Source organism: Mercenaria mercenaria, unplaced genomic scaffold (genome assembly GCF_021730395.1).
Source record: "Mercenaria mercenaria strain notata unplaced genomic scaffold, MADL_Memer_1 contig_1611, whole genome shotgun sequence".
In the NCBI taxonomy this organism is placed as follows: domain Eukaryota; kingdom Metazoa; phylum Mollusca; class Bivalvia; order Venerida; family Veneridae; genus Mercenaria; species Mercenaria mercenaria.
In genome coordinates this window covers 11,881-24,564 of record NW_026459601.1, presented here as the reverse complement: position 1 = coordinate 24,564, position 12,684 = coordinate 11,881, and the positions used below count along the sequence as shown (strand labels likewise).

The 12,684-nt window shown below is 35.7% G+C and overlaps 1 long non-coding RNA gene across 4 annotated transcripts; it reads left to right on the top strand.

Moving 5' to 3' along the window:
* The first annotated feature begins 359 nt into the window (after positions 1 to 359).
* Positions 360 to 12,263, top strand: LOC128551738 (uncharacterized). 4 transcript variants are annotated; one of them, XR_008368877.1, is made up of 4 exons: positions 360 to 405; positions 9,285 to 9,370; positions 10,562 to 11,036; positions 11,340 to 12,262. It is a non-coding gene; the product is annotated as an uncharacterized LOC128551738 (long non-coding RNA). The 4 variants fall into 4 exon arrangements; XR_008368876.1 differs by having other exon boundaries at positions 10,562 to 11,187; positions 11,333 to 12,262; XR_008368874.1 differs by having other exon boundaries at positions 10,562 to 12,263.
* The last annotated feature ends 421 nt before the right edge of the window (positions 12,264 to 12,684 follow it).

Genomic DNA, 12,684 nt, shown 5'->3' with positions numbered 1-12,684 from the left:
CCGAGAGAGTATAGACGCTGGTTCTGTGAGCTTATTTTTAGGCAGGGCCGCGGGTTCGCTCCGCACTATGGGCGATCTTTTTTTCCTTTTTTAGGTATTTTTTTTTTTTATATCTTGAGAATATATTGTTTAAAAAGAAAATGAAAATATTATATTAGAAAAAATAAAAAAGAATGCCTGAAGCGCGGAGCGAACCCGTGGCCCTGCCCAAAAAACTTCTCTCAAATCCAGCGTCTGTACTATCTCGGCCATCACGGCTGTTGAATTTCTAAGCAAGTATTTTTATTTTAACCGCTAACGATATCGTCTGTGTCCCGGCTCTGCGTAGTAAGTCTGACTGCGCAACATCAAGCTGGGATCTATTTTCCTATTCCTTGGACAAGAAAATCGTGTTTACATTGCGAAGTAAGTTGTCTTTAGTTTTTTTGAGCATTGATAGAGTATGGGAAATTTTCAAACATGTTGAAATGTTAACAGAAGTCGTTGGATGATCAAGACATTTGCTCAGTTTGTTTTAAAAAAAACAAAAATGTATTGACTGAAGGTTGTCAGGGGCGGCATGGGAGGGGGAGGGGTGCTGACCCCCAAGTGTCTGTGAGTGAGAGTGGATACACGTTACACTGGCGCCGACATTTTGAAAATTTGAGGAAACAAAAATATTCTCCAACGAGTTCTTCAGCTCGGGGAATGAGAGAATAGATTCACCTTTGTGTCGCTTTTCAGATCGTATTTTAATTCCTTTCCGGTACTTTAGTTTCTTTGAACTTCTCTGTTACTAAGCATGGTTGGACCAAAGGGGTCCGACACATGTGGGTCACCTTAATATGGCATAATAAATAGTCCTAAGCCACTGGGGGCAAAAACATTGGTCAATGGATATATAACTGTGACCAGGGAAATTGCTCTCTATGGGCACTTTAACTACCTCACTCTACAAAACCCCCAAAATTTTTAACACGCTTCGTTTGCATCCATTGTTGCTCTCTGTGAATTACAGGGCTATGCATTGCCACTCATGAAAACACACAACTTAATCCATGCCTTAAATCATGTTCATTTTGTCGAGCTTTGTATGTCCAATAACGAATAAATTCCGATCCATTTACACGGGTTCGTACACACGGAATTCATCAGTAAAATGAATCTTAAATTCAAATTATCGGCGAGTAATTGCTACAGATCGATAAACAAACATATTTTACTAACACTCACCACTGTTGAAATATTTCTGTTTCACTTAACATAGACAAAAATCAGTTCCAAGTAAATTTCAAACATTTCACCAACATACTCCATTTTCCATGTCGCGTGCTATTGACAGTACCGAAGATGTAAAAATGATTTGATTGGCTAAGCGCTTTAAATCACTTGTTACATCACCCGTTCTGTCAAATAGCACGCGCCAGTAAAGATGGAGGATGGTGGGGAAATATTTTAAAAATTTACTTGGAACTGATTTTCGTCTGTGTTAAGTGAAATATAAATATAACATTAGTGGTGAGTGTTAGTAAATATGTTTGTTTATCGGACTGTAGCAATTTTTTACCGACAACTTGCGTTCAAGAGTCATTTTACTGATGCATTCCGTGTGTACGAACGCGTGTAAATGGATCGAAATTTATTCGTTATTGTGACATACAAAGCTCGACAAAATGAACATGATTTAAGGCATGGATTAAAGTTGTGTGTTTTCATGAGTGGCAATGCATAGCCCTGTAATTCACAGAGAGAAACAATGGATGCAACGAAGCGTGTTAAAAATTTTGGGGGTTTTGTAGAGTGAGGTAGTTAAAGTGCCCATAGAGAGCAATTTCCCTGGTCACAGTTATATATCTATTGACCAATGTTTTTGCCCCCAGTGGCTTAGGACTATTTATTATGCCATATTAAGGTGACCCACATGTGTCGGACCCCTTTGGGTTGGACCTGTTGACATTTTTAGAAACGTGAGTAACTAACTTTCCATTGTATAATAATAATGTAAACAAACAACCCAACCATAAAAAGCATAGAAATTCCTTATTTTTTACATTTTTATTTATTCATCAATTTGAAATGGGCCTTTTAGATTATGCTGAAAAAAATTGGGGTCGGTAGGTAGGATTTTTTTTTTTTAGTATGTGTCAGAACATTTCAGTGTTTAGTAACCTTATTATCGCCGATTAACTGCCTAATCAGGCCTCGACCTTAACTTTTTTCAGCAGTTGCCAGCAGGTTCACAAACTGCTAAAATCTAGTAGACCTGCTCAGACTTTAGTGGACCTCCAATTCTATCTCATAAATTGTGATGCTGTAGACGTCATAACTTCATATGACTCAAAAACAGGACTATTTCTAAAATAATTAAAAATGGAAGACTGTAGCAATCTGTTATCCCGAAAAAAATTATTTGAAAAGTGTCCCAAAATATGGACACAATCATCATCCTCCCGACCAGTGTTGAAAGTGAAAAAAAAAAAGAAGTGTGTCGGTTATTGTGGCATCTGCAGTGGAGATCAAAGCGGTATAGTTTCCCCGAGATTGTCATTGCATTACGTCATGTTTTCGCGCCATGTGACACATCACTGTCTGATCGTAGTTTCTCGATTCCTTTAATTGTTGAGAAGAAATCAGTAAAAAAGATTTTTCTTTAATTTTTTAAAAGCGAATGTGCAATATCCAAAATAAACTGACATGTAAATGTGTCAGACCGTGAACGATGATGACCTATTTGCCCTCAAGAAATTTACATTATTGTTTGAAATGTATATCTAACAAAGTGTTGTGTCAAAAAATATATGTACGAAGAATCATTTAAAACTTATTAAAAATCGCAACGACATCATACTGCTTCATTTTAAAACCACATTTCTATTTACGTTCATGAGGTCACGTAACCTATTCTGCCGTGCTAACAGAAATCTGTTTGCCAAAAAATCGTTTTACTCCATGCATTTAAATTGCTGCCGCTTTTTCATTATTTAAGATTTTTTAATTGTGTTTTTTGTACTTTCTGGTCAAAAGTCTGAATTTTATTTCCATAGTACGTACCATTTATTTACTTTGAAAAGGAAATAAATAATCAAGATCGCGCTGTTTGAAATTTTACAAAACATTATATGAAAATTTAATCGTTTTTAAAGAATTTTGCCTACATTCCTGTCAATATCTTATTAAAATTGTTATAGAATTCAAACTGTATTAGTTCTCAAGCGGTGTTGAAAATCTGAAGCGATTATATTAAAAAATGAATGCACTACGCGCGTTTTTTGTGTCAAAAGTAACTGCGATGTAAATTAAGTATTATGATAGGGCGCACGTGCTTGTGGAATGGAAAATTACCAGCATGACGTTTTGATATTTTTACGATTCGCGGGCAAATTCCAGTCAATCCAGGTAATTTTGCCTGATGTAATACCAATTTGGTAAAGTTACCACGTAAAAACCACTCGACCGATCGGTGGAGTAGTCCATTCGTGCTATCCTGACTTAACTCGCCAATGCTATAACTGTAGAATGCCGTACTAAGGCAAAATCAACTTTCGTTTTGTGAATTCGCCGATATGGGTACGATTCCCCCCCCCCCCATTTTTCACTTTAAGGGTTTTATTTTATTTGCAGACCGTGACTGAAAATTGGTTGACCGTCGGTCTACCCAACTTTTGATAGTGGACCTGCCGATATTTTGGTTGCGTCGGTCCAACGGTCCACCGCTAAGGTCGAGGCCTGCTAATCAAATAAAATTGTTGAAAATTTGCTCCCGCCTTTCAATAACAGATGTTGTTCATACAAGTTTTTTTCTACACTGATTCCTTTTGTTCAGTAAACATTGTGTAACAGGCAAAGTTCATAGTTTTGCAGACAGACATAGCTTCGGGCCGTTTTTGCCAATTAAATTAGAGATTTTCGGGGCCACAATTAATCTTTTGTCGCAAATGGCTCAAGTGCAACCGACAGCGTGACCCCTGAACAAGTGGTACAAACATGATAATAGGCTGCTCTTCTACGAATTGTTATCAATTAACGTTTACACATTGATCAATAAACACCTTTCATAATGAAGGACATTATTGTACTAAATACAAACCGCGAGATGACCACGTGTCAGTCGCGCGTGGCGTGATTGACATCTGTCAGTAGCTAATTAGTATATGACGCTCCGCCTACTGCCATACTTCCGCTTGTGGCGGCGAACAGTATTGAAATTCACCGAGATTTTGATTGACAAGGGGCAGAACTTTTGAACTCGATATGCATCAAAGAAAACTTCTCGATTTTCGCGGGTGAAAACCCGGAACCTCGTGTCTACTGACAAACAGGCTTTTCGCCATGTTGTTTCATGTCGATGGAACCAGGAACGTTCGTTACTATGCGCGACGAGGTCGGGTACAACTAAATTATCCCTATAATCAATAAAGATATGATCAGAATCTCGAATTTCGGCCCATAAAAAAATTGCGGTCGGAGGTAAAAACTTACGGTCGGTCGGGTTACAGGAAACAGACATATTTTTTTTTTAGGCCTAAATTGCTATAAAATATTTATTTTCAAATCAAAGAAATGCCAAAATAGTGCACACGAGCGTTACTTTTTCAAGAAAATGTCGTTAAACATTCTGATGCGCAAAACACGTGCACAGTTTTTCTAAAATATTTCTCCGCCATGTTTATTTCAAGGAATAAAATATATGATTGTTCTTTTACCTCAGATTTCCTTTCTAAAATATGTATGTCTCCTTATTCATGGTTAGAGATATCCAGATTCCATTTAGTATAGTTTTTCACTGTCCGATCTCCTTAATCTGTTGCAGATTTTTCACATTTAAAGAATAAACACAATGTGTAATGATAGTTTTTCGCTTTACACACCTCTCTACGACAAGAAAGCCGTTTCACTTAAAATTTGTAAGCATCCGCTTGCAAAATATTGATGAAAGATCGGAACTCTTTCTAAAATAAAGTTGAATTTCAATCATTTTCAAAAACTGGAAATATTGCACATTCTGTTGAATCTATAAATAAAACAAAAATCCCCAAAATAAACCATTTTAGAACTTTTCCGGGAACTATACGTTTCAGCCGAACAACGCATTTCAAGATGACACAAAACTGATTTCTCTTCGTAAACAATGTCAAAGTTCACCTGAGGAACATTGCTGAAAAAGTAAAAGTGCTTACTTGTTTCAGTTTTACGTCCTGTAGAAAACAATCAACTTTCAACTTTAAATACATATATGTTCTATAATTATTCCAGTATAAAAAACCGTCCAATCTTTTCCGTGAGAAAAAAACCGAAATAAATTTAACTACTTGTTTACACTTCAACAATGTGAAATTAAAGGCATGTACTATCACGAGACTTCTGTGCATTTTGAACCTCGTGGTGTATAGACTGAATTTACTTTAAAGTATGTTGTCTCAACTGAGCCAGTTATTTGTTAATTTCAGAGAACATACATTAAAGAAGTGTTTATGAGATTATGCATATGTACGAATATTTACTAGTCTACTTTATATTTACGACGATAGAAAACAAGTGTGCACTCGGCAAATAGCAAGTCTATTGTTTTCAGGTGTATACTGAACACTGATCCCAATGTTCGTAATTTTCAGATAAAGAACTCGTTATCCTTGGTTTCGTAGACAGTCTTAGTACTGGATCGCTGCTTCCGCTGTCAACACCGCAGTAATCACTAATGTAAAGTCAGTGTCCATTTCTATGCCAGAATTTCAATACACATTTATTATCAGTCTAAATCTATGAAAGTGTGAAAAAATATCATTGTTTAACGAAGAACCAAGATACAGAAAAGTTACTTTTGAGATATTGCTGATTTTAATCATCAGGTTTTCGCGTGAGACGTTCAACTGATTACATTTCGTAAAATGTTTCGTAGTTATCAACAATTGTATACAATTTGTATTACCTCCTAACATATTTGGCTGTACATTTTTTCTGCGATTTATTCTCACTGTGTTTTTAAAAACATGTTGCATAAATTCTCATAAAAAACCGATAGATCAAAATTGGTTTGTTCGACGCATGAAACATCTAATAAGGAATCACTATACACATCGAACTTGTCCCGGACCAGTATGCGGAAATACTGTGGCCAAATGTTTCAACATCGTCTAAAAATATTTGCATATATCGTGATAAAGCAGATATTTTGATTGTTTTCATAATTTATAGATATACAATCACGTATGTGTGAGAAAGTTACGTTAAGTAATTTCAGTAGTTACCGCAGGAAGTGCCGAAAATTCCATTTCCACCAAATTTTCCGTGAGATAAGCAGCGCGTTAGTACATAAATTCCACTATAATAAATTAAACCTTTTTTATACTTGCACAATCCTTGAAAACAATTTTGGTTCGTTGCCAAATCTTATTCACATTAAGTCTGAGACTTGTCTTACAATTTTAGGCAGTTTGGTACACCATATGTAAAAAAATCATTGTCCGCACATTGCACTACTTTTATGTATGCTGAAAATAGCAATATGTACAGATTTATTTTCGTTTTAATACATGAGGTGGTCAGATTTGAAAACAGATTTGTTACTAAGTTTAGTTTTATTCAGTTAGACAATTCTCATATGCACTAATTGAAACTTTTAACTAACTTTGCCATTCATGAATTTTAATAAAGTATTTTGAAAGGATTTATAAATCTAACCAAAAATTTGGAAAAATACAGGGAAAATATCTTCTTTTTTATTCCAAATTTTAGTTTTACTTTTATACAGCTACTTTTAGTTCAGATCTTGCAAACTGAGCTGTTTTTGTACTCTGGAACAGCTGCATTTGAAAGATTTTGTTCACTATATTTTCACACCTCAAATGAAGGTCACTCTAAATTCAAGATGGCGGAAGTACCTTAAGGCTCACTGCATGTATACACAGTAATTAAGTTGAGCATATGATTCTGCCTATAAGCTGTGCTCGGCCTAAATATAGGGAATCGGATCGGTTTCTACAACGGTTTCTATGATCAAGTTGGCAAATGCTTTGAAATAAGATAACACGCTAACACGAGATGAAGCGGGATTATCCCAAGTTGCCATTCTGTGTATTTTATAGTTCTTTGGCTTATAGAAAAAAAATATAGATTTTAAACAGGCTGGTAACATTGCCCGATCGGGCTTTCGACATAAAAACTAACATTTTTTTAAAAATAGTAAAGATATTTCTTCCAAACTTGGTTCATCTGTTCATATGACACAAATTAAAATAAAAATAACTTGTTTGCCTTCAGTTTTGGTAGAATTATTTCCCCTTTTCAGATTTTTATGACGCATAATTTTTGAAGTCCAAAAAAATTATGTTTTAATGCATTACAATGTAATGCTATTGGCATTTGTTTCTTATATTCCACACTCATTTGACACCGTGCAAATTGTCAACAGTCGGGATAGCGTAGATAAGCTCAACTTGGCGCAGACATGCAATTCGGCTCGATCTTTCTTTGGAATATATGTAATACTGTTTACATGTCGTACTGATACAACCACATTTTAAAATAAATTTGTATTGATACGTCCACATTTTAAAATAAAGTCATATCTGATCCCTAACAAGTTCGTAATTACAAAAATACAGCCCTTATCTGGAGTTCTGAGCAATGCCCGATTAGTTGGTCAGAATTATGAAGGAATTGAATTCAAACTGTTCCATAAATGCAAGAGTTTAAGTGTTAGTCAGAACCATAATCATGCAGAAGATGTAATTACTTTCACAAGTCACAGGGCTCAAATTTTGGACACGCTAAATGCAAGTCAATTTCATGGAATGCAAGTTAAGATAAAAATTTCACACAATTTATTTTGCAAATACAAATAATAGTCAAAATTGTTGCTTTTTTTGTTAATGTTTGTAGATTCGCTTTCATTTGAGGATAACAGAAAACACAACATCTTTTTTGGTTAGCCATTTTTGTGAATGGATTACTGATTATAAAGAAATGTAGAGGTCTATCTTATAATTAAATTTAGAACGCAGGCTATCTTACTAATTCGTACATGTATACAGTTGAATCGCTATTTATAATATTAGGTACGAAAATTTGCTTTGCCGTAGTTTCAGCCAGTAGTTAAGTTACGCCATCAATGATGCGTTCCGAATTACTTTGAAGGTCATTTTGAGTTATAACGCACAAAATTATACGCCAAGGAAAACCGTGCAAACAATATTGATGTTCTAACATGATTTTTTTAGGATATTCTAACATTCTTAATTGAAAGTCTAAATTTGCAAGTAGATTTCAGATTAAACAACAAGAAAAAAAAGCTACATGCTAAAATTTGCAGTACATTGGTCAAAAAAGTTAAATTTGAGCTCTGCAAATGCAAACTGAAGCCGCTCACATTACTTTTTGGTCCGAAGCATTCAGTTCCTGTTCTCCTAGGAAAATCCCCAGTCGAGCATGTCCCAAACAGTATGATGAAGTATTTTGAGGGTATGAGCTAGACCAGTTGTTTTATGGTTCAAAATTCAGCTTTAAGTTCAGGCATGTGAAATTGGTGTCAGGCTTGGAAAATTTTCTATCTGGTTGCCAGCATGGGTTAGTTCACAGGAGTCTGAAATTCTATCAATAAGACCATAGAAGTCTATCTTTACAAAAAATACCCCCTATATAAATAAAATAAACATTATTTATATAGGGGGTATTTTTTGTAAAGATAGACTTCTATGGTCTTATTGATAGAATTTCAGACTCCTGTGGTTAGTTGAAATCTGAACTGTGTATACTGCACACATACTCAAATACGTTTAAAGTTAAACGTTTATGAATCATGACCGTCGGATACCAATAAACAATTGTAGCATTTTGTCGGCTCCTGTGTTTATACTAAACTGAGGAAGGCAGAACAGATTCTTCTAGCTGCTTTACCAGTCTGTTTTTGCCTTTTAATGATACCGAGCAAAGTGAAGGTCATTGACCACCAAGTCAAAAAGGTACCTGGAATTCACTGGGTTAAAGTAATGTTTGGCTATTCTGGCTGATCAGTCATGTAAACAAACCTACTTGTACAGTGACTTTTCTTTTTTCAAAACTGAAATTTTTAACCGCATTTACTTCGTTTCATTATACATTTTGACAGAATTTGCTACTGTTCTATTTTCATTAAAAAAAGTTTTATTTAACAAATTTCTCCTGCCATGCCAGTGATATAATTGGGGTCATCTTATTGGCATGAAAATTGAAAAACTGCGAAAAGGATGTTAGCTCTTAGACCTTTGAAATTTCAAAACAGCTGGTTGTCCATGTTTTCTTTTAATTTGCTCCCTTTTCACTATTTTCAGGCATCTTGGTCTATTATACAGAGTATTGTTGTACTGCTCCAAAGTGCTTGTTGACAGACTGAAACCACTTGCATGCGGCTCATAAGGTATTTCTATCTTTCTGTTTCTTTATTATATAGTTGCAGCTGTGGGAAGCAGTTTCAATCATTCAAAAAGCATGATATACTGTATACAAATTAGTATTTGTGTGAACAGATTTTTGCGATTGAGACAGTGCATAGAATCAAATACCAAGGAACATTAGGCGTAAAAAAAAAATTGTCTGTTTCCTGTATCCTGACCTACCATAAATGTTTGGCCCGACCCTAAATGGACGGTCTGTCCGCCTTTGTCTTTGAGAACATTTTTTTCAACTTTTTGACAAAAAGTTGCAATTCTGCACTTTTTATGCTTTAAACATGGACAGTGATGTTATAAATCAACTTACTGATGCTCTAGAGGCATAAACCCCGTATTTCAGTATTTGTATTCATTTTTTTTGACACAAAAATAATTTCCAAAAAGTCTCCCTAAAAATAATTTTAAAAAATCCAAAGAAAAAGTTTTTCCGACCTACCTGCCCTAATTTTTTTTAGCATGTTACCGGAAACAAAATTTTTTTAGACCTTAGTAAAGACTCCATTTCATTTTCTTGATGATAAAGCATTTCTGAACAAAACCATAAATTTTAATACATGTATGCAAATTTAAACAATTTTTAGCTCGATCACCTGTCACAGGGTGACAACATGAGTTGATGTCCGTCATGTGCCAACAATTTGTAAAAAATCTTATTCAGAACCACTGGGCAGATTTACACCAAACTTCACAGAATGATCATGGGGTGGTCCTCTTTCAAAATTACCCAAAGAATTTAATTCCATATACAACTCACCGAAAAGAAAAACTTTGAAAATGATTTCTTGTCAGAAAATGTTAGCCGGCAGGGCTTTTCATCCTTATATGACAGAGGCCTATATTCGGCCACTTCCCAATCCAAAAATATTGCATTTTTGCCCAACATCCCAAAATGCAAGGTAACATTTCCCAAAAATCACATCAACAAATGGTTTAATTTTATTTACATTTTAGTGTTACCGGAGGAAGCGGTTCTCAGATATTGATTTTTTAGCTCACCTGTCACTTTAGGTGAGCTTTTGTGATAGCGCATCGTCCGTCTGTGCGTCGGTAAACTTTTGCTTGTGACCACTCTATATGTCACATTTTTCATGGGATCTTTATGAAAGTTGGTTGGGGACTCTTTTATCAATTTACAGTATATGATTTCTGTTTTACAGGTTCACTTCTTGAGATCAGGCAGCTACAAAATGCAAGGTCAACAAATCCAGTATACTTGAAAAGCAAGAAAGAAACACCAGAAAATATAAAAAGACAGAAGAACAATGGAACTTTAATAAAAAAAACAAACTTTTAAGGATAGGAATTCAGGATTTATTTAGAAACTAAATTTATTTTGAGAACAGCAGTGTTTGACTAAGCTCTGTTACTTTAAGAGATAATGTATTATCACATTGGTTTTGTTATTGTCATGCCCTCTTGCGGAAGCGAAGACATAGTTGTCCAATTGTCTATTCGGTGTATGTGCGTGCGTGCATCTGTCCGTCCGGATTTGTTTGTCCGGACCTTAATTTGGACATGCATGGAGCAATCTTGTTTATTTATGGTATGAATGTTAACCTCAGTGAGACGGAGTGTCATGCGCAAACCCCAGGTTCCTATCTCAAAGGTCAAGATCACACTTACAGGTCAAAGGTCGAATTCAAAAATGACTTTGTCCGGAGCAGTTCTTCTTCATGCATGGAGGGATTTTGATGTAACTTGGCACAATTGTTCACCATCATGAGATGGAGTGTCATGCGCAAGAACCAGGTCCCTAGGTCTAAGGTCAAGGTCACACTTAGAGGTCAAAGGAACTTTGTCTGGAGCATTTCTTCTTCATGCATGGAGGGACTTTGATGTAACTTGGCACAAATGTTCACCACCATGAGACGGAGTGTCTTGCGGAAGAACCAGGTCCCTAGGTCTAAGGTCAAGATCACACTTAAGAGGTCAAAGGTCAAATTCAAAAATGACTGTCCGGAGCATTTCTTCTTCATGCATGGAGGGATTTTGATGTAACTTGGCACAATTGTTCACCATCATGAGATGGAGTGTCATGCGCAAGAACCAGGTCCCTAGGTCTAAGGTCAAGGTCACACTTAGAGGTCAAAGGATACAAGAATGACAACTTTGTCTGGAGCATTTCTTCTTCATGCATGGAGGGACTTTGATGTAACTTGGCACAAATGTTCACCACTATGAGACGGAGTGTCATGCGGAAGAACCAGGTCCCTAGGTCTAAGGTCAAGATCACACTTAAGAGGTCAAAAGTCAGATACAAGAATGACTTTGTCTGGAGCATTTCTTTTTGATGCATAGAGGGATTTTGATGTAACTTGGCACAATTGTTCATCATCATGCGACGGAGTGTCATGCATAAGATCCTAGAATTACTTCCCTTTGTTGTTACTATAAATAGCTTACATTTGTAACTTTTTTATTACTGGTCGTAGGGAAAAATCAAGACCACTTTTCTGTAGTACAAGATGCATGTTACATCCAATTTTCAGGTGTATTTTGACCTATCTCTGCTGGTGCGGATTTTTGTGTGGACTTAGAATTTTTTTTATATTTTTTTTTTTTTAAATTTTTTTAAAAATTTTTTTTTTAATTTTACGTTCCTTTGTTGTTACTGTAAATAACTTATATTGTAACTTTTTGCAATCTCTTTTATTTGGCATAAATGTTTGCCTCAATGAGACAAGGAGTGTCATGCACAACTCCCAGTCCTTTTGACAGCTGGCGGGCTTGACATATTGCCCGTGGGCATCTAGTTCTCATATTTTTCATGAGATTTTAAAGAGAATGTTCTGTTATACCCCCATGTAGTAAGCTTGTCTGTCTTTCAGTCAGTAGGTTTTTTATGGCTTCCAGATGATAACTCATGAAAAGCTTGACCGATTTAAATATTTTTGGTACATAGTTACAGGCCAAGTTTGATTTGGGGGCAGTAGATCAAAAGGGCAAGATAACTTGCAAACGCTTTGGCCTGGGATCATAGCTTTTGTAACACAGGTGTTACAAAGATAAAATACAGGTTGTTTGAATTTGAGGTCAATAGATCAAAGGTCAAGGTCACAGTGACCTTGAACAGTTTAAACCGTTCCGAATGATAACTTGAGACCTTGACCTAGGATGATAAAGTTTGGCACACAGGTGTCACATCATGAAATACAGGTCAAGTTTTACTTTGAGGTCAGTAGGTCAAGGTCACGATAAGGCAAAACAGTGAAATGTTTTTCAGATTATAACTTGAGAATGCTTGAGCCTAGGATCATGAAAATTGTTAGGGAGGTTGATT